Source organism: Canis aureus, chromosome 26 (genome assembly GCF_053574225.1).
Source record: "Canis aureus isolate CA01 chromosome 26, VMU_Caureus_v.1.0, whole genome shotgun sequence".
Taxonomy (NCBI): Eukaryota; Metazoa; Chordata; class Mammalia; order Carnivora; family Canidae; genus Canis; species Canis aureus.
Window position 1 is genome coordinate 47432111 of NC_135636.1, and position 26451 is coordinate 47458561.

The 26451-nt window shown below is 51.4% G+C and overlaps 1 long non-coding RNA gene across 8 annotated transcripts in view; it reads right to left on the reverse strand.

Annotated features, from left to right (window-relative positions):
- Positions 1–7539: 7539 nt before the first annotated feature.
- LOC144298570 (uncharacterized) overlaps positions 7540–26451 on the reverse strand; it is a 29029-nt gene continuing 10117 nt past the window's right edge. Inside the window, exons 4-6 of one of the 8 annotated variants that reach the window (XR_013365501.1) lie at positions 26011–26143; positions 25153–25207; positions 24952–25043 (exon numbers count right to left, since the gene is read on the reverse strand). This is a non-coding gene — a long non-coding RNA (uncharacterized LOC144298570). Of the gene's footprint in view, positions 8109–24951; positions 26216–26451 lie in introns of those variants that run through there. The other 7 variants (XR_013365497.1, XR_013365503.1, XR_013365498.1 and 4 more) reach the window with 7 other exon arrangements.

Below are 26451 nucleotides of genomic sequence, written 5' to 3' on the forward strand. Positions count from 1 at the left end.
GCTTATCCTTCAAGCTGAGGAATGACTTTCAGGAATCATGTCACAGAAACATCTGACATACTGAGCAGAGACGATAGTGCTAGGATGTGTCCCGGGCTTGGTTTCGTATATATGTATGTGTTATCTGTGCACGCATTACCTCATTTAACCCTCAATTGATTTTAAAATATCATTATACTTCCCAGCAACAGGAGATTTTGTAGCTGTTTAAAAATAAATAGACCTCAGCCAGGTGGTGCAGGTCAACATCAACCACAATGAATCATGCCAAGGATGCGTGGCCTTGATATGCTACGCTGAGAAGGACACTTCACCTTTGGGGTCGTCCTCCCCCCAAACCCATCACCCCAGTCTAACCATGAGGGAAACGTCAGAGAAATTCCAAGAAGGCCATTTTACAAAATACCTGACCAGTCCCCGTCCAAACCCTCAAGGTCATCAAAAACAAGGAAAGTCTAAGAGACGGTCCCAGGTGAGAGGAGCCCGAGGACACAAGATGGCTAAGTGCCACGTGGTGCCCTGGTTGGGATCCTGGGCCAGAAAAGGACATGCAGGAAAAATTAGGCAAATCTGAATAATATATCAACATTGGTTCATCATTTACAGGAAGTGGACTAACTAACGTAAGTCACTTAACAACAGAAGAAACTATGTGTCAGACGTATCTCTGTCCTATCTTTGCAATTTTCCTGTAAATCTAGACCTGTTCCAAAAAATAATAATTTCTATTCTAAAAAATGAGGTAGAAATTTATGGATGGATGTGAAGTTTGCTCAAGATATATGATTGTGGGGGCACCTGGGTGGCTCAGTGGTTGAGCGTCTGCCTTCAGCTCAGGGCATGATCCCGGGGTTCTGGGATCGAGTCCCGCAGGGGGCTCCCTGCAGGGAGCCTGCTTCTCGCTCTGCCTGTGTCTCGGCCTCTCTCTGTGTGTTGCTCATGAATAAATAAATAGAATCTTAAAAAAAAAAGATACATAATTGTGTGTTTATGTAAGTACGACTAGAGTCTGAAAAGCTGTTCCTCCTTCCCTCATAAGTGGTTATCTTGAGTTTGGGGCTGAAACACGTAGTGGGAGGGAATCTTTTACACTTCTGTAATGTTTTGAAATTTTTACCCTGCACAGGCAAGACTTTCACAATATAAAGCTCAATAAAGATATTTCAAACACACACACACATACACAGAATGATGGGCAGGAGAAGGCAAGGGCCAGTCAGGTAGCTTATTCTAATTTCATCTCACATAAATAGGCTTTAAATCAACCTCTCCTGATTCATAAATCAGGGTTAGAAGCATGGAAAAATTAGAATCCCCTCCAGGTTCCCGGGGACATCAAAATGGTCTTGTTTCTAGAATGTTTGATCTTGATGAGCACCTGTGGATTCTGTCTCTGTCCAGCTGTCTGAGTGGCTTCCTTGCAGTGGCTGCCATTTACGGGGGGCTCACTGGGTGGCTGGCCCTGGGGGGGACTCCACGTGTGCTCCCCATTCAGTCCTCAATAATAATCCTCTGAGGTAGGTTATGTCATCACCGCCTTTTGAAATGTGAGGTGTGGACAGGGCAGGTCACTTGTCACCCAGCCAGTAGGGGAAGGTTGAGGGGGTCTGATCCAGAGCTGTGTGATGGGCACCCCCACCCCCTAGCTTAACCACTCATCCCTGACTCCTCCTAGTAGGGGCATGACAAAGGGGGCTGCTCGCCCAAACACGAACTCCCCTCCCGGTCCCCTCAAACGAGGTCTCTGTTGAACAAGATGGTTCCAATGAGCTTGAATCTCCACTGCCATTGTTTATCTTCCTGGAGGAATATTTTGGTCCCGTAACCAGGTGCATGTGGAATTTTGGTAACAATCAAAAAGTCCAAGAGTGCGTGAAAACTCAACATATGTTGGCTAAGTTTGGGAAAGTATACGTTCATCATCAGTGTTTACGTCTTACTTATTTATTTTTCCTGAAATCCCATCAAAATAAAAATCAACCATGTTGCCCCGAAGCCCTTTGTATGTGTGGGAGGTGCCCTGGACATCATTTCCTGTTAGGGGGCCAGACGGCAGCAAAATGGGAATGTGGGGTGGTGGGGTGGACGGGCCATCATTGGGAGGGAAGGGAACCTTTTCTCTATTTTTTTTTTAAGATTTTATTTATTTATTCATGAGAGACCCTCACACCCTGAGCTAAAGGGAGAGGCTCAAGCACTGAGCCACCCAGGCGCCCCTCCTTTTCTCTATCCTAACACAGATGCCCTGTGCAGGGGACGGTGCGGGGCAAAAAGACAGCTGATCCGAGCAGACTTAGTGTCAAACAGAGGGCGATGAATTCTTTGGGAAACCGCGTTGCCAGCAACTCTTAAACCTTGACCTTCACCGTCCGCAGCCATCTACTCACTTCGCTTTTACGCAGCTCTGTCCTCTTCAGACTGTGTCAGGCCAGCCGTGTGCAAATGGACACACAGCGAGTGAAGCCGCCTTTTCCCTTAGAAGTCCCCCTGCCAAGTCACCCGGGCACAGTGACCTTCAGATAAGATCTCTCCTTCCGACTTGCCATGGGGTGAAGTCTTCACACCTCGACTCCCTCCCACCAACGGGCCTCTGACGAAGGCAGCTCGGAATCCTTCACATCGTGAGAGTTTGCGGTGTAACCAGGGCCCGCTCCTTGCCCGCCGGTGTGAATTGTCACACGCCTCCCTTGCAAGGAACCGGGAGCTGGTTTCTTTGGTCGCCCTCCCTGACGAAGACCTGAATTCACATTAGACACATTTCTGGGAGGTGTCCCCCACCCCCTGTTTTTTTTTTTTTTTTCTTTTCTTCCATTTTTATTGTTGAATTTCATCTGATGCAAAGGTTTCTAGTAGAGAAGTAATTTAGAGCATCGTGGCATTTCCTTTCTTAATTAATTCCAACTGGGGCCGCGTCTAGAGGAAGCATCGGGGTTGATGGCTTCATCACCGTGCGGGCCCTTCCTGCTGCATTTGTAAACACCAGCCCGGCCACAGAGCTAGGCCCGGCTCTGGTTTGAATTAAAACCCAGGCTGAAGGATCAACCCAGCTGTGCTTTCCTGTAAGCTCTGTCAGTTTTCCAAAGCTTGTTAACATGCTAATATAAAAGGAAATAGGACGGACTTCAAGGAATTTACAACTGGTCTTAAACTTCAAAGACCGAGCTACAGCGATGCAACACACACACAGCCAATGTGTCTCTCCATGCCCTCCCTGCTCAAACACAACCCAACGCAAAACAAAACAAAACAAAACGAAAACCCCCAAAACTAATAAAAGTTCATTTAACAACCCAAGGATGGCCCTGGATGGCTGTCGGGTTGAAACACTGTGGCCACGGTCCATGATGTCACACGCCCGGTTACAACATGAGGTTTTTGTGCATTGTGAAACGTGGAGCAAAATTAGTAGGTCTGATTGGAGACGTGATAAATGTTTCTCCAGCCCTCAAGAGAGTGACGCCAACCCAGCCTAAGAGGCCGGCTCCCTTGTTCTTCCCCAAAGCAGAGCTAGCCAGGTGGATGGGTGGGGAGGGAGGGCCGGGCCCTCCCCACCTGCCACCTCCCCCGTCCAGCCCGGCCCTGGGACAAGGCACAGCACATCCATCCTGACAACAGGGGCTTGTGATGAATGCAGGCGGGAGAGGCTGGGGCACGTTCCTTTGCAAATGGTGATTCATTTTCCGAGCTGTCTCTTGGAGATTTTGACAACAAATAGAAAAGCACTTTTTTTTTTTTTTTTTAATGTCCTTTCAATGTTCTCCTTTCTCCAGTGAGTATTAGCAGGTTGTGTTTATCTCAGGCTGCTGGATGCGGATGCCAAAACCCAGTTCAAACATTCTGGTTAACTTCCTCTAAACATTTCCAAGTTGGATCCCAAATGGTAAAGCCGAGGTTCCCATCCACGATGGGGCTCGTGGCTGCGGCTGTGACCCCCTCATGCCTCAGGCTCATTAACTGGTGACGTGGGTGGTGTTCACACACATGCACGCACCTTATGGGCCCTCTTATGTTGTCTGAGAATTGCTACTTTGCCTGCTGCTTCTACATCATCGGTGCTGGGGATATGAAGCAGCCTTATCAGGCGCGGCTGGGTCGCTCAATCTCAGCACGGTTGACAACATGCACAGGGGAACCCTTTGCTGTGTGGCCGTCCTGTACGTCACAGGATGCGTAGCCACATCCCTGGCCTCAACCCACTAGCAGCCAATAGAACAACCCACTCTCCCACCACCTCCCAAGCCATGACAATAAAAAACTTTTCCAGAGATTGCCGAATATCCCCTAGGGGTAGAGTTGCCAGATAAAATATAGGATCCCTGGTTAAATTTGAATTTCAGATACACGATGAATATTTTTGTCTGTATTATACCTTGTGCGCTGCTTGCAACATGCCTAGCAATTACCCCTGGTTTATCCGAAACTCCCATTCAACCGAGCATCCTATATTTTCTGTTCGCTAAATATGGCAATCCTACCTGGAAGGTCATCACCACCCCCATCCCCCACCCTCCTTGAGACCCACTGACTTGGGGGAAAAACACTTCTGGGGGGGGTAACTGCTTCTGGTCTCTGGTCTGCCCCGTTCTTGGCCATATTATCTCAGGAAAACCATTTATATTCTTGGAACCTTCCTGTCTTCAGTGAGGAAGGTCATCACGTCTGGGCCCATCTCATTCTTCAGAAGATTCAATGAGACAAGGCTTTACTGGGCAGGTGAGTGCGAGAACCCGCTCAGAGCTGCACTGTCACTAAACCCCAGCTCCCCAGGGACCATCCCTCCCCATCCTGGGGCCCAGGAGCCATCCCTGGCCCTAGGCTTGGCCAATCAGAGAACACATTCCTCCAGGCACAGGGATTGGCTCGTGGAACAAGCACCATGTGACTCGAATGGAGCCTACGGGAGACCCAGTGTTTTTTTGCAGGGACTTTTCAGAGCCGGGCTCTGAGTGCCCTGAACCTGAACTCACAGTCTGCTGGCATCTCTCCTGGAGGCGGGTGGGGGTTGCTGACGGGGAATAACGCAGAGCTGAGGGATGGGGAGAGCAAACTCATTCCTGCTGGACTATCCCTAAAGCTATCTCCACCCTGGACTTTTCTGTGCATAAGCCGATACCACATTGGTTGAGTTGGGGTTTCTGCTGTGACCAGCCAAAGGGGCCAAAGGGGCCCGTGAAATGGCTGTGGTGTGCCCCGCCTACCCTAAGTGTTCAGTAAACGTTACGTATTATTATTGCTGGGATTGCTCTTGCTTCTTCAACTAAACAGTAGTGTCTTTTCTCTTTGGGAGAGAGAGAGAAAGAGAGAGGAGAGAGAGAGAGCATCTGAGCAGGGGAGGAGGGGCAGAGGGAGAGGGAGAGAGAGAATCTTAAGCAGACTTCACCCTGAGCTCCTAGCCCTGGTAGGGCTCGATCCCAGGACCCTGAGATCATGATCTGAGCCACAGTGAAGAGTCAGCCCATTAGGGGACACCTGGAGGGCTCAGCAATTGAGCATCTGCCTTTGGCTCAGGGGGTGATCCCAAGGTCCTGGGATTGAGTTCTGCCTTGGGCTCCCTGTGAGGACCCTGCTTCTCCCTCTGCCTCTCTCTCTGTGTCTCTCATGAATAAATAAATAAAATCTTTAAAAAAAAAAAAAAAACCTGTCCAGCCACTAACCACTGAGCCACCCAGGCTCCCCCTGAATGGTAGTGTTGAGTTCGGAGGCCATCTCTTCCCCCCAGGGGCTTTCTGGTGGGTGTGCAGGCCCCTGGAGGGCTGGAAGCGGAATGGTCAGAGAGGGGGATAAACGAGCAAACTGGGTGTGTTGTAAGAAGCAAAGTGTTTACTTCAACACTACCCAAGCTCCCTCTTGAGGAGCTTTTAATGGGCGCCCCATTGCTGTGGTTACCCCTCTTGTGCCTTCCCTCGGCCCTCCTGGAGCGCACCCTTGTGTGCGATTCATGCTGAGCTGGTTCCCATCGTCGCCCTTTCAGGTCCCTCTGCTTGGATCATGCTCCCCAGGATCTTCTCGTGGCTCACGCCTTACAACACAGGTCTCTTCTCAGGGGCCCCCTCTTCTGGGAGACCTCCCCACCTCACCCTTGGCAGCCACCCTTCCTATCAGCACCCTGGCTTTATTTCATTCACAGCCACTATCACCCTCCAAAACCATCTGCACTGTGTGCTCGATATCTGTCCCTTCCCCCCTCCCGCTCCCACCAGGTAAGCCCATAAACATGGGATCTTCATCCTTTGTCACCGTCCTCAGCCCCTCAGAAATTCCATCCGCACAGTAGATGGTTGAGAAATACCTTGTCACACCAATAAGAGTTATTTCCATTCCTGGCTTCCTCTGTAGACTGTGAGTCCCTGGAGGGCAGGTGCCTGTCTTAATTCCTTTTGAACCCTGGGGTCCAGGGGCTGCTGAATGACGCCTCGGTGTTGAATGAATGAATGATTTTTTAAAAAGAGATTTTATTTATTTATTCATGAGAGACACACACACACACACACACAGAAACAGAAACACAGGCAGAGGGAGAAGTAGCCTCCCTGTGGGAGCCCCATGCAGGACTCGATCCCAGGACCCTGGGATCATGCCCTGAGCCGAAGGCAGGTGCTCAACAACTGAGCCACCCAGGTGCCCCTGAATGAATGATTTTAAAGGCCACGCTAGTCCCTGATGGCAATGGAAAGATCCAGGAGGGGCTCCGTTTCTCAGCCTCCTGTCTGTGCAGCTTGAGGATGGGAGGCGGGGATGGCATGGGTTTTGAAGCCTGGCAGGACAGAGTTGCAGCCTCAGGTCTGCTGTCTGTTGATAGTTGTGATCCTGGGCTTCAGATGCTCATCTGTAAAGTGGGAAGAATTCGCGGGGGAACGGGGACGGGGGCATTGCTGAGGCAAAGCATGCACCATACTTAGAAGGACCCAGCTGCGCTAGCACGGGGTGGGGGGGCATGGATATATTTGTTTCTATTTATCTATGCATCCCTGCATCTCTGCATTCATCCTTCCATCGGGCCAGAGGAGGGAAAGAAGGTGCCTTGTCGATGGTCGCACAGTTAATCAGTTTTCTGATTGAGGTAAAAGCCCCAGCTGCCTCATGCCCTCGCTTCCCACCCTCCAACCTCCCGGCTTCCACCCTGGGCCTGTTTTCCTACAGTGACATCCTCAGGGCCTTTTTTCAGCCCCCCACCCCCCGCAGGTGAGTGTGTTTTATTCTAGACAGAAAAAAATGACAAAGTCGCTCATAAACCGAGCTGTTTTTCACACTGTTCCGTCTCTGACAGGCTGTTGGAAGAGTTGGGAGGAGAGGTGCTACTGTTATACTTTTGTTATTCGGTGCTAATTAGAAGAAAGCCAAGCGAGCGCTGGAACGGAGAACATTGTTTCCATAGGAATTAAAACAAATCCAGACTAAAAAGTCTTCTGATTCCCCGGTGCTGCATTTCCAGCCAAATATATAGCCCTGCTCTTTTTTTTTTTTTTTTTTGCCCTGCTCTTAAACAATGAAAATTACCTGGTTGAGCAAAGAGCATAGACACATGATCATTTTTGTAATCACTTAAAAAATTCTATATTCTGAGTGTTTGAAGGCCCCCGACCCTTAGCTTTCCCCGCAGCAATTGTAAGGAAGATGCCCCGCGTGTTTGGCATGTGGGAAAGTGTGCTTTTGATCAGTAGAAAGGCGCATTCTATGTCCACGGGCTGAACAGAAGAGGTGGAGGGGGATTTCCTCCCCTTCAGGGGAGAGCTTTAGCTGGGAAGCCTGGAAGGACAAGAGGCAGCGCTTTTTCTGCAAAGTCCGCTGTGCGTTGTTGGCGCGGCCCGATCGGCCTTCTGGTAACAAGGCTCCGTGTTCGTTGTGGCTCCATCTCACCGAGGCCTCAAGGTAGCTCATGGGGTGGCCTCTCATTACTGTTCCCATGTGTGCAGAGGAGGAAAGAGAGGCTCAGAGAGATGAGGTCATGTGCTCCCAGTCACACAGCAGGTCAATGGCAATCCCGGGGTTCCATCCCCGCGCATCGGGCTGTGGTGCTTTGGGGATGCTTTGCTCAGGGAGCATCTTTACTGTGCAGCTGGAGAGGTGAGGGAATGGAGACGCGGAAGGTCCCATCCGGCTGGAGACACCTGGTGAGAAAGGGTGGAGTCGTGACCCTGAGCGGCCTCCTGGCTCCAGGAAGGAGGAGGCGCAGAGAGGCTGGAACACGCGTGGTGGGGGCTCTGGGTCTGGCGGGGTGACTTGGGCCAGTGACTGAGTCACCGCTCTGGGCTTCATTCTCCTCACCTGTGCAGTGAGGACAGTACAAGCGCTTTCTCGGGGTAAAGGAAATAATCCATGTCAAGTGCTCACGGCGGGTCAGCCACCCGGTACGCTCCGGTTCAAAGCCGGCTATTATGATCACTGCGATTATTATTCTGATTCTGGCCACTCTCTGGATGCCAGGAGGCTGCTTGAGGCAGCCCTTCGTACCAAACTGAATCATCCTGAATAAGCATGCAACCCGCTCCTGGTTTCTGTTTCTCTGTCACTCCAGGCACGGTACTGGGCTCTGGAACAAATAGTAGGGACTCTCTTGTTAAGTTCCCGGGACTTATGTGGACAAGGATGGAGATCAGAGAAGCAGAGGAGAGTATTAAACCCTCGGAGGCCACATGGCTTCTGCCCACCTCCCTCACAGGTGACCGGTGGCAAGGGACATTGTTGGCACATTGATTTTCCGAAATGCTTTCACTTCCACCCTCTGGGGCAACCTTCATTTCTTTTGTCTGAGTTACAAGGCAGGCTGAGCAACCCTTATTGATCCCCCATTTGACAGATGAGAAAATTGAGGTCCACAAAAGTTGAAATGATTCGCCCAAGGCCAGGGAACTAATTATGTGTGGAATCCGGATCTTAACTCTGTGCTTGTTCCCACCACATCCTCTCCTACCTCCTCAATGCCCCGTGAGGCGATGATTCTGGTCATGTCATCATTGGCAGGGTCCTAGAAGGGCTGGTTGTTTCATGCTGGTAACTAGAAAAATGGGCTGGTGGCCATTCAACTACTACTTTCTGATAGTCTCCTTAGGTTCTGGCCACACAGCTGGCCACCGTCTCCATTCCTTGTGAAAACCACCCAATGTGTCAACCAATATATGCTGAACGCATAACTCTGTGTACCTGGAAGGGAGATAAAACCCACTCACACCTCCCAGGACTTGGCTGTGGCTGCATTATCAGCAATGTCCTGAGCCCCTACTATGTGCTACGGACCGTGACATCATATCACTCACTCTTCGCCAGATTGGGAATTCACTTAATTTCTAGATCTTGGAAAGGAGGCTGTGTGAGCCTGGAGCATTTTCTCTGGCTGCCGGGGGGAAGTTCAGGACACGTGCAATTTGGGCTGATACTAACGAGTTACTCATTATTTATCTGAAACTCATATTTCACTGGATATTCTTACTCTTTTTTGCTAAATCTGACAAGTCTACTAAGATGACACAGGGCATAGGATTCAAAGTCAGATGACATGCCTTCCAAGCTGCCACTTTTTACTGCTGGGGTGTCCTGTCCAAACTGCTTCTAGAGGCTGAAGGGGTTGGAGGGGGGTCGGCCCAGGACTAAATGAGGATATTGATGGATGAAAGGAAGAAACTTTCTTGTCAAAGTTCCTGCCATTTCCCAGGTGTGGAGACCCACAGTAGAGACCACTTGGTTGGAAAGGAAACTCTTATAACTTATTTTTTGTATAGACTAAGATGGGGCGGAGGTCTATATCGGGATGGTGATGGAGTTTGGGACTGTTTGACAAAATAAAGGAAGAGGATTAGGGTCTTGTATGTTGGCTGCTAAACCAAGAGGGGAACAAAGGAAGGGAGAAAGTGGCACCAAATTCTAGGATCGGGGAGACAAAAGAGCCAGGAGGAAATCCGGTTGGCAAGGCTGGTGGAGAATCCCTGAGAACGTGGGGTCTGCATCAGGGCCAGGTTGTCCCCTGCTGTGTACTGCAGCAGCTGCTGGGCCTTGCATTCATCCATCACTTCCATGTAGGTATCAGCTCTCCACTTTTCCAGAGGGAATCAGTGGGGCTGACCATACCCTGGAATAGGCTAGTATCCCATGACTGGCCAATTGGCACCGTCCACGCCCATGGCTGAGGCAATTGGTTTAAGGGCTGACACATGACTGGAGTCAGTTTAAAGTGATCCAGTGAGTGACAGCCCTGGAATTTTGGCTGGGCCTATTGGGTAGAAGACATTCTCTTTTGGATTCCTTTTTTTTATTATTTTTTTAAATTTTTATTTATTTATGATAGTCATACAGAGAGAGAGAGAGAGAGAGAGAGGCAGAGACATAGGCAGAGGGAGAGGGAGAAGCAGGCTCCATGCACCGGGAGCCCGACGTGGGATTCGATCCCGGGTCTCCAGGATCGCGCCCTGGGCCAAAGGCAGGCGCTAAACCGCTGCGCCACCCAGGGTTCCCTTTTTTTAAAAAAATATTTTATTTATTTATTCATGAGAGACACAGGGAGAGAGAGAAAGAGAGAGGCAGAGACACAGGCAGAGGGAGAAGCAGGCTCCACGCAGGGAGCCTGATGTGGGACTTGATCCCGGGTCTCCAGGATCATGCCCTGGGCTGAAGGCAGGCGCCAAACCTCTGAGCCACCCAAGGATCCCCTCTCTTTTGGATTCTTTAGGCTGCATGCACAGAAACCATAGTGGCGTAAGTAAGAAGGGTTTATTTTTCTTACTCCCCACTGGAGGTCAACAGTCTAGGCTGATGAAGCTGCATCAAAAAAACCCATCAAGGACCCAGGCCCCTTCTGGTTCCCTGCTTCTCTGTCTCTTATACTCATGGTTGCAATTTGGCTGCCAGACTTCCAGCAATTGCATCCATACTCCAGGAAAAAACAGAGGGAGGACTGAAAGGAAACGGTAATTGTTCATTTCTATCACCTTTTAATCTGAAAAAAAGGAACGGCTTTCCTGAGGCCCCACCTTATCTCTGACCTAGATCAGAGCTGGGTCACATGCTAATCCTCACTGCAAGTGAGTCTGGGCAATATTTTTAGTTGGCATAATGCTAATCAAAATAAAATCAGAGATATATTTGCAAGGAAGTTGGAGAAATGGATATTTGAAGACAACATGGTATAGATGTTGAGGCCGGAATCGTCAGGGGCCTCCATGGTGGGGGGAACAGACTAAGGGTAAAGCAACTCAAGAGCAGTAGAGCCAAGCCAGGGAGAGAGATTGCATCTCAGGAATGGGATTACACCAAGCCAGAGCAATCACTAGGCATTTTAGCTATTTGAGTCAACAATAACTAAACCGTTGTCTCCCCTCACCACCCCTGAGATGCAGACCCTTTTTTCCCTTCTGAGGAACTTGAGTTGGGGTTTTATTCCTCATAATGCGAGTCCTAGTAGATCCATGTGCTGGGCTGTGCCCTTACACTCTCATGTATGAACCTTGAGTCAAAGTCCATGAGATGCACAGTGACAATGTTGCAGGGTGATTCATGCAGCAAATTTCGATATATTCTTTTTTTTTTTTTAAGATTTATTTATTTATTTGGGTAGGGGCAGAAGGAGATAGAAAATCTCAAGCAGACTCCCTGCTGCGTGTGGAGGCTGATGGCAGGGCTCGATCTCCTCACCCTGAGATCATGACCTGAGCTGAAATCAAGAGTCCGACGTGTAACCAACTGAGCCATCCAGGCGCCCCACATTTTGGTGTATTCTTAATACAATCCGTAGTAATAATTGACTCCCTCTTCTCAGGTATATGCATTCATTGAAAAAGAACCTCTCCATAAATGGGAAACAAGTGTTGGTTTCCATACACAGAAGCCAGGCATAAAAATAAAATAGTGATAAGAGCAGAATTGTTCATCTGTGTACCATCTGAGACCATGTCGTGTACCCCCTTGTTCTGGACAGTGCCCTCTGTACCCTTGGCAGCAGAGGAGATGCATCTAGAATTGGGAAGACAGAAGAAAAGTAAGCCTATTCTTGAGAACACCAAGGGCTTCCGAATGGAAGCCACTGTACGAATATGAAGAGGAAGAGATCTAGATGCATCTCCTCTGCTGCCAAGGGTACAGAGGGTACTGTCCAGAGCAACTAGGCTCAGTTCTCTGCTCTGCCTGTCTATACCCCTGCCCTGCCTCTTCTGAGAAGGCTTCCTGAGGCTTCCCTGACTGATTTGTTTCTGGGAGGGGTCTTTCTTCCTGAGCTCTTTTCAGAAAATTCCTTTCTTTCTTTTTTTCTTTCTTTCTTTCTTTCTTTCTTTCTTTCTTTCTTTCTTTCTTTCTTTCTTTCTCTTTCTTTCTTTCTTTCTTTCTTTCTTTCCTTCTTTTTTCTTTTTTTTTTTTTTTAGAAAATTCCTTTCTTTGCATAGTTCTGCTATGCAGAAGTTTCAGTTAGTGTGTTTTAGTTAATTAACACCTGGCCCTCAACAGCATGATGCGATTCCGAGTTACCATGGTATATTCATGGTGAATGATTACATCAAGTACAAACTTCACTGCTAGCTCTTCAGGCCAAGGATCACCACCCAGGGGGCAGAGGTGCGCCCCTAGTAGGGACCCATCTTGTCCCTTCCTCTGCCTGCTGATGACTGGTTTCTGCACACAGACAGCAAAGTGTGTGGTGGTGCTGCCTCTTTGTCTCCCAGTGGAAAACCCACATGACATTTCAGGAATGTGAGCAACCCCAGGAGGGAATCGGCCCACTAAGATGAAAGTACAGCAAAGAAATGACAACTGACTCCAGCAGTGAAGTTGGCATTGAGCGTGAGTGGAGTTTTTGGAGAAACAGCTGCCCGGGGGGAATGTGGTGCTACTGCTGCTCGAGAAGCTCTCCGTGCACAGCCGGAGGACCTCAGTGGGGACAAACGTGTCAGTAAACGAGGAAAGTATCCGTGACAAGAAGGAGGAACATGTCCCTAAGGAAAAGCAAAAATGTCACATTTCGGAACTCTCAGATGTTTTTCACGATGTTGAAAGCCCTAAGATTCAAAGTCAGAAACTTGTCCACATCGAGAAAGGAATATAATGATTCTCCAAGGCATGGTATCAAAAGGTTTTTGTACCAAGAAATAAAACACTTTAATTCTTACTATTTCTAATGTTTTAAATTACAGTGGACTAAGTAACTATTACTTTACTATTTTTGCACACATTCACGACCAACAGAAAGGGAGTCTTCAATGTGTCGACAAAAATATTTTAAAGGTGATGAAATGATCGTAATTCCCCCCGTTGGCTACGAAGGTTGCCTTGTACGGTTCCAACATGCCGAGGTCATTTTCATGGTCCCAGTACTGCTATGCAAATAGGGAGCTTCTGTACAAGGACAGGACGGCTTGGGTCTCAGCGGGATGGGAAGTCTCACAATCTTGGAATCAGAGACTGACAAATGTGGAGATGCCACATCTCTTGCACAGTGCCCGTGGCAGACATTACCGGTCCGTTGTAGCACTCCACAAAGCACAGAGGTTAAGAAACTTCTGGGCCCAAACCAGACTGGCTGGCTTTGAATCTGGGACCTTTCACTTTCTGGCTGTGTGTCCTGGGGCAGGTGATTTCAGTTACCTGCGCTTCTGTTTCCTTGTCTGCAGCATAGGTATAAATATGTCACCTCACAGAGTTATCATGGGGAAAAACAGATCTATGTAAAGCACTTAGCGTTGTCTGGCGTGCAGTAATGCCACGTGCATGTGAGCTAGCAGCAGCAGCGCAGCCCTGCCAGGTCAGATTCAGCCGCAGAAGCACACGGGGCCGTTGCTACCCATCAGTGGGAGCCGGCAGGGGAGCTGGAACCGCTCGCCCTGTGTTGATCCAACCCGTGCAGAAAAGCAGACAGACCCAGCAAGCTGGAGCACTGAGCCTACAGCCTCTAGAAGCCTTGGGTTTCTCCTATGGTTCAACCATTGTCAACCACACCTCCCCAACGCACTTCACCTCTACTCCAAACACAGGGAAAGGCTGTCGGCCTGGCTTTGGGAGCTGAGGTCAGGGCACCCAAAATGCTCCTGGAGTCTGGGGACATGTTTGCGAGTCTTGAGTCTTCCCACCCAGACAAGTTCTCTGCAGGCGGCGATGAGCTCTGGCTCAGGCCTAATGGCATCACAGTGTCTACCTCTGACAACCTCCGAGTTTGGAGCGGCAGAGGGAGGGAGAAAGAGAAGCTGTTGTCCCATTCTGGGAGGCCTCAGACGTGGGCAGCTTCTGTCTTCCCCTGGGAAAGGCGGACGGTGGTCAGGACTCTCCGACCCACCCTCTACCTTGCGGAGAAGGGGTCTCACCCTGTTCCATGCCGCTTCACAGAGCCTGGTGCTGCCTTTCTGCCTCGGGGAGCACATTTCAGAGTCTGTAGTTGTGCCCTGGCTGGGCAAGCAGAAGGACGTCCAGAGACGATCACATAAGGACTGCAAACTGCCGGGCGGTACAGGGAAGCAGAGTCCAGACACCTCCAACAGAGCTCACTTCAGCCAGACTCACGTGAGCTGGGATGTGAGCCCAGGTCCGGGTGCACCACCTGGGCAGGGTCTTCTCTGCTCCACACCCATGAACAAAGCCACCCAGAGGCCAGCAGCAGATTCACTCTGGCTTTTGAGGCAGATGAGGCCAGGAGGCCAGGAAGTCTGCTGGGCAACAGGCAGGTCCCAGCATAAAGAGCAACCACAGCGCCAGTGCCACCAGTTGCTGATTTGGGAGTTTTCTGAGCATTTTACAGTCTATTGAGCATGTAGTATGTGCCGGGCACCAAGGGCCTTAAGTGTGTTTTGCCTCCTTAACCATCAAGGCAGCACCACGAGATATGTCTTATATTGCTGTCTGTTTTTTTTGTTTTTATTTGTTGGAGCTGTTTTAAATAAGAGAAAACCGACACTCAGATGGGTCTTCGGCATGCCAAGGGCACACAGTCCTGGTGGAAATGGGATGCAAACCCAAGTCATTGTGCTTGAAAATTTTTCTGTTGCCCTTGTGTGTTATCTGGGGTACTGGCCCCTATGTCCAGCACCTCTTAAAACCAGATTTAAGGAATGGGCAGGTCTTCATTTGCAGAGAGAGTATTTCAAGTGGTTAGGACAAGCCTGAGAAAAGTCAAGAAGTAGAAGCTGGCATAGCGCTTGGACACTATGCAAGAGCAATAGGATTTGACCAAGTGGTGGACATTAGGATATGCCAGGAAGCATCGCCACTCGTCAGGGTCATCGGGGGATCACTAGACGGGGTGCTGGGATCAGCTGCTTACTCCCTAAGTAATAAGGAGTCACCGTTGGTTCTTGATGATAAATGATCTTCTTGGAAGGCTCAGTAGCTATCTGTAGGTAGATACAGGTGAGGGCAGATGGAAGGCAGGACGAGGTGCTAGGAGGGACCAGGCAGTGGTGTGGGGCTTAGGGGAGCACTGGGAGAAACAGGACAGGTCTGTGGCAAGTTTGCCTGGGCCCTGCTGCCCTTGCAAGGCTGGTTAAGGAGTGGACGTGTGGTCTGAGTGGGCCAGTGAGCCGCCGGGCTCCCGGAAAGCCTCGCGTGCTGTTAGCAAGGGACGCACCGGAGAGGAGGTGGTGATTCTTTGGATGTGCTTGTCCAGAAACCAGAACCGCAATGTCTATTTTATGACCTCTGGGGAGACTAGACTGTCTGAGGGCAAAGCCGGGACCCTGCCCTGGCAGAGGGAGCCAGGGGGAGAGCTGGGTCACGGACAGAGAGGCTGGAGGTGCTGAGAGCATTTGCTCTGGGGGTCATGGCAGGACGCTGGCTTCTAGACACCCAGCTCCAAATCCCGGAGGCCCAGGGTACCTCTTGCCCTCGGCGTCTTCAAGGGTCCTGTGCGTTCCTACCGCAAACTCCCTTTCAACCTGAGCCGGCCTGAGTGGGTTTCTTCTTCTCCAAAATCTGTTCTGTGACTAGAACACCTGCCCCAGACTTGCGTTGCTCACACCACGTCCCCAGCACCCGGGACAGAGCCTGGCACAGGGTAAACAGGCACAGGGTGGTTGGATGAGTGACCGAGTGAACAGTGACATGAGCTGTGGCCTTGAAGACACACAGGAAGGCAGGATCTCCACTGGGCCATTGCCCATCCACCCCCCCAGCACCACAGATGCCTTGACCGCAACAGCCTGACGGCCCCCTCGGCATCCCCAGCTGTGTGCAGGGCTCCAGCGAGCGTGCTGTGGCTGTGGTGCTTCATCGCAGGGGACTGGTGACAGCGGAGATTTCTGGGCCCGTGCTCAGGGTTTCTGATTCCTTCGAGGTTCAGGTTCTGCATTTCCAACAAGTTCCCAGGCGAGGCCGGCGTCGCTGGTCCGGGGACATTGCTTAGCACACCACGGGTCTGGAGGACGTGAGAGCTGGTGTCCCCGAAGGCCCTTGCCATCCCGGCAGGTAGGACAGGGGCGCAGTCGGGCCAGGCGGGCCTGGGCGAGGGGGCACCCCAAAGCCAGTCATGAGATTTGTCCCGTGATGATTAATGCCTGTACTCACCCACCAAGGGTGAGGGTCGGCTGGGCTCAGGGATGGAGGAAAGAAACACGTCCGATGTATGTGAGCCCTTGCTCGGGGGCCTGTAATCTATGGGGACGAGGGCAAATATTGGGCCCCTGAAATGTCCAGGCAGGAGGAGCAGTGGTCACGGTGCTCCTTGCAGGTTCCCACATGTCCCTTGCACTGTGCCTGGGTGCTCGTCCCCCCGGCACTTCGGGGGCCGGCCCAGGGGTCCGGATGGTCTTGTGAGTTTGCACGCCCAGCACGGCCCTTAGCTGGAGACGGTCTGGTCAGGGTTCTGCAAACTTGGGCCTCTCACCCCAGGTCAGGAAAGGCTCATGGGGTGGCTTACCCTCCCGGGGTCCCTGCGGTGGGGTCAGGCCAAAGCCACCCCGGAACCACCTTCCCCGGGCTCGCCTGAAATCACACCTTACTTCTCCTCCCGCCCCAGGCCTGCCGCCCCACGTCCTCCCTGGCCTGCCCTGGCCGCCCGTCCTTAGTAAACCATGTGCCTGCGAACTCTCAGGTCAGGTCCTGCTTCTGGGGAGCCTGACCTAGGACAGATGCCACTGGCAGGAGTTTAGAGGGGGACCCGAGGAGAACGGGGGGATGGCCAGGGAAGGCACCTGCGGAGGGGGGAGGAGGCAGGCGGAGTTGGCATCGTAAGTTCCAGGGTCGGCGGGGTCACTGCCTTGGAGCTGACCGGAGAGCTGTCCACGCAGGCCCGCAGCGGCTTCTCCTTCCCCGGAAAGCAGGCTCTAACCCCAGAGGCGGGAGCAGCACAGGCCCTTGTAGACGTCTTCCATAAGGTCCTTTACGGAGAAAGCATCAGAGTATTTGGGCTTATAATTTACCTCGGAGTGTTTCCGTGGTTCCCCACGGCCCAGCAGATGCCACGAGGAAAGTTCGAGAGCATCTTGCACGGCGTCCTGCGTGGCCCGCAGGTGGTGTCTGGGGAAAGCAGAGGGCACAGCGTGGGAGCCGGGCGTTGGGGACGGCAGGGCCTTCAGCCAAGCGACGGCCTGGCCTCTCCCTCCCAGTGTCCGTGGGGTGACTGGTAGGAAGTCCACCCCGTGCTGCCACGGACGAGAATTACGGGGGGGTGGGGGGGTGGGGGCATAGTCCACAAACTCGACAACGTCTGCCCTCCGTCTTCACGGCTGTAAAGACCCGTTCAGGGCTTGCCTCCCCCCGACGGAGCGGGGGAGCTGCTGCCGGGGCCCGAAGGTGAACCTTTGTGGAAGCTTCTCTGCACAAAAGTGCTCTTGCTTCGGCAAGGCTGCGTTTGCACAACCGGGGCACTTCACTCCTCCGGATGGATCGTTGACTGAATAGTGACCCTCTGGGGAGACGGTTCTACCGCAGGGGCAGGCGAGAAAGGTCGTCTCCATTTCCTCGACGGGCCGACTGCCCGGTATCTCTGTTTCTTCACCTCAAAACCGCCCTGGGATTATTTCCCTTCACAAGTGAGAGAATCAAGGCTCAGGGAGGTTAAGCAACTTCCTCACAGCCACCCAGCGGCTGAGCGGCCGGACTGAAATTCAAAGTGAGACCTTCAAGTGAGTCGAGGGGTAGGGGCCTGTTTCCCTGCCCCACCTCGTGCCCCCACCTCCCCTCACGCATGAGTGCCAGCCCCATGGATTCCGCTCACTTATGATTTTTTGCGTTCATGCCAGTGTAGGCTGCGGTATGTTCTCTCTGGTCCTTGGCCGAGGGCAGGGGAGGCTGCACTCTACCCTGTCACACCCATGGGCCTCCTCCAGGATTATCTTTTCTCTAAAAATCTTCCCCCAAATGAAGCCCAACCTCCCAAGCCCTCAAATCCCAGCTGTGTCCATGAGTAATCCCGTTCTCGAGTGACCAACGATCCTGCTTTGCCTGGGATGGAGGGGTTTTGTTGCTAAAGCTGGGACAACCCCAAGGAAACCAGGATGCTTGATCCCTTTATTGATTTGGAGGCTACTGACAGAATGTAAGACAGTGGCTTCAAGAAATGTGGGGTCTACTTCTCTCTTATGTAAAAGAAAAAATCCGGGTGCTGGATGGTGGCTCCATAATGTTGTCAGGGGCCTGAGCTCCTTGCTTTCTGTCCTGTCATCCTAAAATCATAGCTCAGTCCTCAAGATCACCTCGCGGTCCCAAGATAGAGGCAGCAGCTCCAGCCATTATATCCACATCCCAGGCAGGGAAGATCCAGGGAAGTGAAAATGTAAAAGGACAAGAACCTGCTGAATTAGCTTCCCTGGAAGCCCTATTTGCGACTTCCCCTCACATCTCATTGGCCAGACCTGTATTATGAGACCATCCCTCATGCTGCAAGAGAAACACCATTTTTTTTTAGTGGGATGCACTGTTGCCCTGACTAAATCGTGCTTTTGCATGTTTAGAAGAAGCAGGAATACATCTTTGATGTTGAGTGGCCTGTCATCCAGGTTTGCCCAGAACTTTCCTGATTTGGAACCACCAGTCCAGGGTCCCAGGAAATGCTCGGCTCCCGCATCCCGGGGCTTGGTCACCCTGTTGCTAAGCAACCTGCCGTCTCCTGCACACCAGCCTCCTGGCTCCGCCACCGCAGCCGCCTTAGGAACACGGCGTTGGATTTGCGTCTAGTACCTTGACATCTGAGCGTAAATCAAACATCAAACAGCCCAGGTGATGCATTAAAAAATAATTTCACCATAGCCCAGGTGCTAAATTACAGCAGTTGAGCTGTAATTATTTGATCCATATCTACCAGGCTGAGAAAACTCTGCCTCAATTAGGAATAAAATTAGATGCTCAAGTTTTCTCTGCAGGCTTCTCTCTTCCCCGGCAAAGCTTCCCAAGTGCCTGTGGTGGTTGCTTTGCATCTAAAACTCTATACTTTGCAGGTTCGTTTACATGATAAGCTAATAGGCTTTTGCAAAATCTCCAGATTTGGAGGAAAGAAGTAGGAATGTGGGGGGCAAAATGTGCCCCCCTCTGAGAGAGCCGGCAGGGCTTGCAAGCAAGCTGAACTCGGCCCACGGTTTCTCCCATGAGCAGCGTCAGAAGTCGCCAGCAAATACCCATCAGGCTAAATTACCCCATTCGGTGTTTTGCATCTTTGCGATTATTCTACACTCAGGTTCCCACTGAGGAACCTCAAGATTCTGGAGGCCAAATAATTTGCTAAGTTCACGCAGCTGGGAAGTGGGGGGGCGGGTGGCTGGGGTCTGAACCCACATCCGGCTGGTTCTAGAGTCCGGTTAATCCAAGCTGCTTCCTGGATTTGGCCAAGCTGCCCCATGGGTTTGTAGGAACAGGAAAAGGAGGAGGTGAGGATGCCCGCTGTGCCCAGATCTGCCCAGCAGCACCTGGAGAGGTGATCAAAAGCGCGGCAGTTTGTAACTCCTGACCATTTATAGGTTCCTCGGTGCATCGGGCCATTTCGAATGCCCCACGTTGTTAGGATAACAAACGTCATCGTGGGTCTCGCTGTTCCCTCGCATTGCTCTGGGTTGCTGGCAGCCAGCCTCCCCGTCACCGCCCTGATTCCCAGGCCCGATTTCACAGATGAGAAGTGGCGAGGCGAGTTTTAGCACCTTCTAAAAGAAGAGACCCGCGGCGACGGGGCCGGCAGAAGGTCCCCAAATCCGAGGCTCCGTCCCCGCAGAGGGGCCTCCTGGAGGCCCAATGCCTGCTTCCGCGCTGGGACCCTCGGCCGGTGCTCCTGGCCGTGCTGGTGGTGAGGCCCCTGCATCTGCTGAGGCCGGCGGACGGCCCCCCGGACCCCTGAGCCCAGCCTGGGTTCCTTGGTCTGTGACTTGGTGACCACAGCCCCCACAGGGCTGGCGGGGTGGGGGGCAGGCACTGACTCAGGTGGGGGCAGCCGAGCGCCTGACACAGGGCCTGGTGTATATAAGGGCTCCGTAGGGCTAAGCCTGAAGAGTGACCATGAGGAGAAGAGAGGAGGAGGAGGAGGAGGAGGAGGAGGAGAGAGCCTTCCAGCTTTGATTTTGTTAACCATAAAGCAGGACTAATAGAACATCATTCATAAGATTGTAGCAAAGATCACTTGACAGGACGTGCTCCGTGCTTAGCCTTACGCCCAGCACACGCTCAGCACATACTACGTGGCAGTAAGCCTTAGCTGTTGATACAACCTGTTGAGCTTCAACAAGTTTGGGTACTAAGCTGCCTTCTTTATAGAGTTAGGGTGATAAGGTCCTTGAAGTGAATAGGAAGTGCCCGGTACCGAGTCAGACCTCAGTGCGTAACTATTATTCAAACGGCGGTGTGACAGTCCCTCTGTCTGTGTCTGTGGCCTCAAGGGGGCTGGATGGGGCCAGAGAACCTTCCCAAGAGAGCCAAAGGGGCACTGTGCAGGCTCCCGGGCTCCTCCAGGGCTGGCCTGGGCCCCGGGACCACGGCTGGCAGCTCTCCCCACTCGCCCAGCGGGCTGTGGTCTTCCAGTCGGACTGCCCTGGTGGCCCAGTGTCACTTTCCATACTCTTATTTCTGTCGCCAAAGGCCAGGGGAGTAGCACGGTGACCAGAGTCCCGGCCAGCCTGGGCGCTGACCCTGGGTGGTCCCGGCGCGCAGGCGGCCATCCGCTGCCCCAGTCTGCTTTGACATCTGCCTTCTGTAGAGCACATGTTGTCACCAGTTGACACTTACACAAGCCAGAAGCGGCCTGGCCCACACTCATCGCCATAATAAACACATGCGGCAGTTTTGAGAGCCGAGCTGTCCCATCCATCAATCGGGCCTGACACCCAGAGACTCCCTGTGGGGAGGAAGGCATGGCTTCAAAGGGCAGAGCCTTGTAGCCAGGTGTGCACAACAGGGACACTGTGTCCTGGGCTGTGGGGGGTGGGCATAGGTGAGTTTGGTGCATGTGCGTGTGTGTGCGTGCACACGTATGTGTACATGTGTGTCCGTTTATATGCACACATTTTATACATGTTTTATGCATGCGTGTGCGTGTGTGGGTGTGTACATGTGTGTACGTATATGTCTGCGTGCGTGTGCGCATGCTTGCCCGCCAAGCACATTAGACCAAGTTCCAAATTCAAACCCTTTCAAGGGCTGGCAGGACTGAGGACATGGAAGCGGGTAGGTAGACAGCCCTTGGAATTGGGGGACAGTGGAGAGTGTGGGGCGTGTGCCACGCAGGAAGCCAGGTCCATCCGAAGGGGGCAGGTGCAGCTCCCGTCTTCCCAACTGCTGCCCCCGCTGGAATGCAGACCCTGGGTTATCAGATCATCCCATTTCTCAAGCGAAGCCAGAAAGTTGGATTTTTCTGTGCAATGTCCTGACTCTTAAGACTCTATTGTCAGCTCATCAAGGAGATTTAAAATGTCTCCTGGATCAAACAAAACACACCCAGGGCTGGAATTTGGCCTGTGGACACCCGGTGTGGTGTATATATTTTCTGTGGTGGAAAAAGGGCTTCCCTACCAGGCTGGGCTGTTCCCAGAAAGCCCTGCATTGACCTGGAGCAGTGGTTCTCCGCGAAGCCACTTTGTGCCCCCGAGGGACTCCTGGCAATGTCTGGAGACCTTTTCAATGATCAAAACTGGGTGTTACTGGCAGCTGAGTGGAGGCCAGGGAGCTGCTGCGCATCTACACCGCACAAGATAGTCGCCGTCTCCCCATGGTGGAGAGTGATCGGGAGGGGCCCGCCTGCCTCAGTTAGCAGGGCGCGAGACCCCATCTCAGGGTCATGAGTTTGAGCCTCACCTTTGGGTAGAGTCTACTTAAAAAAAAAAAAAAAAAAAAAAAGAACGCTCTGGCTCCAGGTGTCAGTAGTGAGAAACCTGAAGTAGAATCATCCCGAAACCAATTTGGAAAGGCCGGCTTCAAGCTGTCCAAAGTCCTGACCCTTGAGCAACGGCCTTCAGGGCTCAGCTACGTGGCCCCATTGAAAAGGCCACCCGCAGAACCCTCTCACCCGGGTTTCTGGCTGAGAGGCCACCTGCGTGTGTCTTGCCAACGCGCCAGCCTTCCGGCGAGGGTTTCACCTGCCTGCGATCACCAAACCTCCCACAACCCCACCAGAAATACCACTGTTGTCCTCATTCCACAGGTGAGACCAAGACAGAGTGCCCCGCCCGCCCCCCCCCCCCCACACACACACACTGGCACCAGGGCTTTGGCAGACCCTGGATATGACTCGGGTGATCTGGCTCCTGAACCCGCCCCCTAATGACAGGGCTACACCGTGAGAAAATACGGGCTGAAATTATTCTGCGTTCTCTTGCACACCTGAGAGCTTGGATTCTGACTGCCTTCTCCTCCGGGAGCAACCTCTGCCTGGGAAGCTCCTCCTCGTGTGTCCAGGCTGCAGACTCCAGGAAGCTCCCCCCACCCCACCCCCACCCTCACCCCATCCCCGGCAGTTGAGTTGAGTCAGGCCCCGACCCTGGGCTCCTTTCCACCACCTGGGTATTTCCCCCGCCACAGCTCGTCTCCCCTTCCCCGGGCCTGCTTCAGTTTCTGTTTTAATATCTAAGGAGCGTTTTGTCGTGGCTCTGCCAACGCCTGGCATGTACTTGGCACCGGCCAGGGATTTGTTGAACGCACAGATCTGTGAATGGTGGGTGTTTCCTTGCTCCCCATCTTAGCTCCATTTCTGCGCCGCGGAGTACAGTGCTGAGTCTTTACGATGAGCCAGGCACTGTTCTCTAAGCACTTGACGTGTACGAACTTGCTGAATGCTTGCAACAGCCTCGTGAGGTAGGTATTAACACTGTCCTCATTTATCCTTGTTTACTCATCAGGCGAAGAGAAGTTGAGGCACGTGGCCGAAGTCACACAGTTCAAAAGTGACAGGAACCTCCCCGGTGGCCGCTGTGACTACACTGACGTTCTGCAGGTCTGAGGACAGAGCTGAGTTCTCTGCTTGTCCTGACTCTGTGGTCCTCAGGGAAGGGCTTAGTGAGCACTTATTAAGTGACTCAGGACAGGCTCAGGATCAAACAGTCATTTCACTGAACATCTATAGTGTGGAAGGCAGTGAACTGGATGAAGTGTCTCTTTGCCATTTGCATTTCTTGTCTAGTCACCTGTTAGTATCCTATTCGTATATTTGGCCCTTTTTTTCTTATTGAATAGCAATTACTCTTTATATGTTAAGGTTCCACACTGTAGGTCACATTTTTCATATTTTTCTTAATTTTACCAATTTTGTTACCCTCAACTTGTTTATTTTAGTTGCCGTTCAGAGTTTTTTCTTTTAATTTTTAGGCCCTCAACACTGTTCTTTATCGTTTCAATCTTCAGTGCCATACCTCAAAAGATTCTTTCCATCCCTAAGATTATAAGATACTCATTCAGGTCTACTTTCCCAGTCCTTGAATTCCATGATGTCGTTAACTTATTTGCTTATTTAATTGCTTAACATTTTAATCCTTGGTCCACCAGGAATAAATTTTAGCACATGCTGTGCGGCAGGAATTTCACCTTATTTTTGTCACTCGGTCCACTTCCACATTCTCAATAAAAGCTCATGGAGAGAAACTTTGACTAAAATAGGCAGCCACAACATTTATAGGGTTTTCTTGAGCAGCTCAGCTTGTAAACCACATCATTTTTCAGCTGCTTAAAATCTATATACATATTTATAACATAAAATTTGTAAAATACATACACATTACAAATCTGTATGTATATATGTACATATACCATTCTGTCATACGTGGTCACATAACACTCGGGATTCTTGAAAGATGAATTTTCTTAGGCATTTACATGAAGGGGGTACAGTCATGCAGGCCCATTATTTGCCCATCCCACAGCCATCACTGCACCGACCCTCTCCCTTCCCAGATGTAAACCACCTCTTTGTTCACATGACTGGCAGAGATCCCTTGATACATACCAATTAAAACCAGTTTTAGGGGGCACCTGGGTGGCTCAGTGTTTGAGCATCTGCCTTCAGCTCAGAGAGTGATCCCAGGGTCCTGGGATCGAGTCCTGCACTGGGCTCCCCACGGGGAGCTTGCTTCTCCCTCTGCCTGTGTCTCTGCCTCTCTCTTTCTGTGTGTCTCTGATGAATAAATAAATAAAATCTTAAAAAAAAAAAAAAGCTTTAGTGATCTGACTGGCACAGGTGAATGAGATTGGTCATTCCAGAGGGAATAGGGCCACTGGGACCCCCGCTGCTGTGAGTGTGGAAGTGGGATGATAGGATAGTGCCCGAGGGCTGTGTGAGAACCACACTGCTTCTGGGTGCCGGTCATTGTGCTGTGGGCTCTGCATTCATGCTGTAGATCCCACCACTGCCTGAAGAGGTGACAACCATTATTAGGTCCAATCCACAGAGAAGGACACTACGGTTCAACAAGACGGTGTAACTGCCAAGGTCAAACACCTACTGAGACTTAATCAGGCTGCCTGTTGAGCTGCCCTGCAGCCTTGTAAAAGTTCGCAGCAAAAGCCTTCGAGGCACGTTTGCTCATCAACCCAACAATTCCTAGCCTAGGAGTGTGTGCCTGGGAAAGACTTAACGGATGAGCAAACAGGTCTGGGATAAGAGTATTTATCAGAGGGTATAGGGTACATATCAGAAGGTTCACATAAGATGAACAGGTGAGATCACACAGGTCCTTGTACATCTGTGGGAGGAAAGCCATAGGATAAGTTGTGGGTCAACTGCATTGTGGTGTCCCCTTCTCCAATAGGACCACCTTCGGGACAATGCAACTCTTGTGAGTTGAGTGGTACCTTCCAGAAGATACATCCGTCTGGAGCCTCAGAATGGGACCTTGTTTGGAGGGGTCTTTGCAGATGGTATTATGGTAAGGATCTTGAGATGAGATCATCCTCAAGACAGAAGAGGAGAAAAGACAGAGACACACCGGAGGAGACACCTATCCGGAGGAGGCCGGGTAGGGATGGAGGTGGAGAGTGGAGCCATGTGTCTCCAAGTCGGGGAGCCAGGGACCACCAGAAGCCAGAGCGAGGCATGTGCCTGAGTTCCCCTCAGAGCCTCTAGAAAGAGCCAATCCTGCCAACACCTTGATTTTGAACTTCTGGTCTCCAGAACCGTGAGAGAATAAACGTCCGTTGTTTTAAGCCACCCACTATGTGGCGGTTTATTGGGGCGGCCTCAGGAGATGAATACAGCTTACTTCTGCTCCCCCGGGCCCAGTTTTCTCCTCTGTGAAGTGGGGATTCTAGCCCAAAATACACCAGGTTGTGGTGGGGATTAAATGAAACAACAAATGCAAGCACTCGGCTGGGCACCTGCCACCTGGTAAGTGCTCCGTGAATGTTAACTCTCTTTACTTTTTTTTAAATCTGAAATGTATCCCCAGGGGTGCTGAGTCAGAATCAAAACTGAGGCCAAAACACATTGTTCAGGTTCTGTGCACAAAGATATTCACGGGCCATTGGTCCTAGAACAACGACAAAAATGTGGGAACGAGCCCATATTCCCCCAAAAGGGCAGAGTCACGCACGCTGGGGAGTGAGAGAGTGTGGGGAGGAGGGCTGCGTGGTCACTGAAGGACACTCAGGAGATGTCTTGATAAGTATGAAAACATTCTCAGTGCTGAGGCTGAGTAGCTAAAGGAAGGATACAAAATTGTACGTGCAGGGTGCCCCGGGGGCCCAGTCCCTTAAGCATCCAACTCTTGATCTCAGCTGAGGTCTTGATCTCAGGGTCATGAGTTCGAGCCCCGCTCTGCGTCAGGCTCCACGCTGGGTGTGGAGCCTACTTAAATTAAAAAAAAAATCATATGGGCAGAATGGTCACAATTGTGTAGAAATAAATGTAGGGAAAAGGCTGAAAGAAAACATCAAGAAACAGTCATAGGAAAAGCAACTTAAACCCGTAAATAGGGATGCCTAGGCGACTCAGTGATTAAGCATCTGCCTCTGGCTCGGGGTGTGATCCCAAGGTCCTGGGATCGAATCCCGCATCAGGCTCCCCACAGGGAGCCTGCTTCTCCCTCTGCCTGTGTCTCTGCCTCTCTCTCTGGGTCTGTCATGAATAAATAAATAAAATCTTAAAAAAAATAA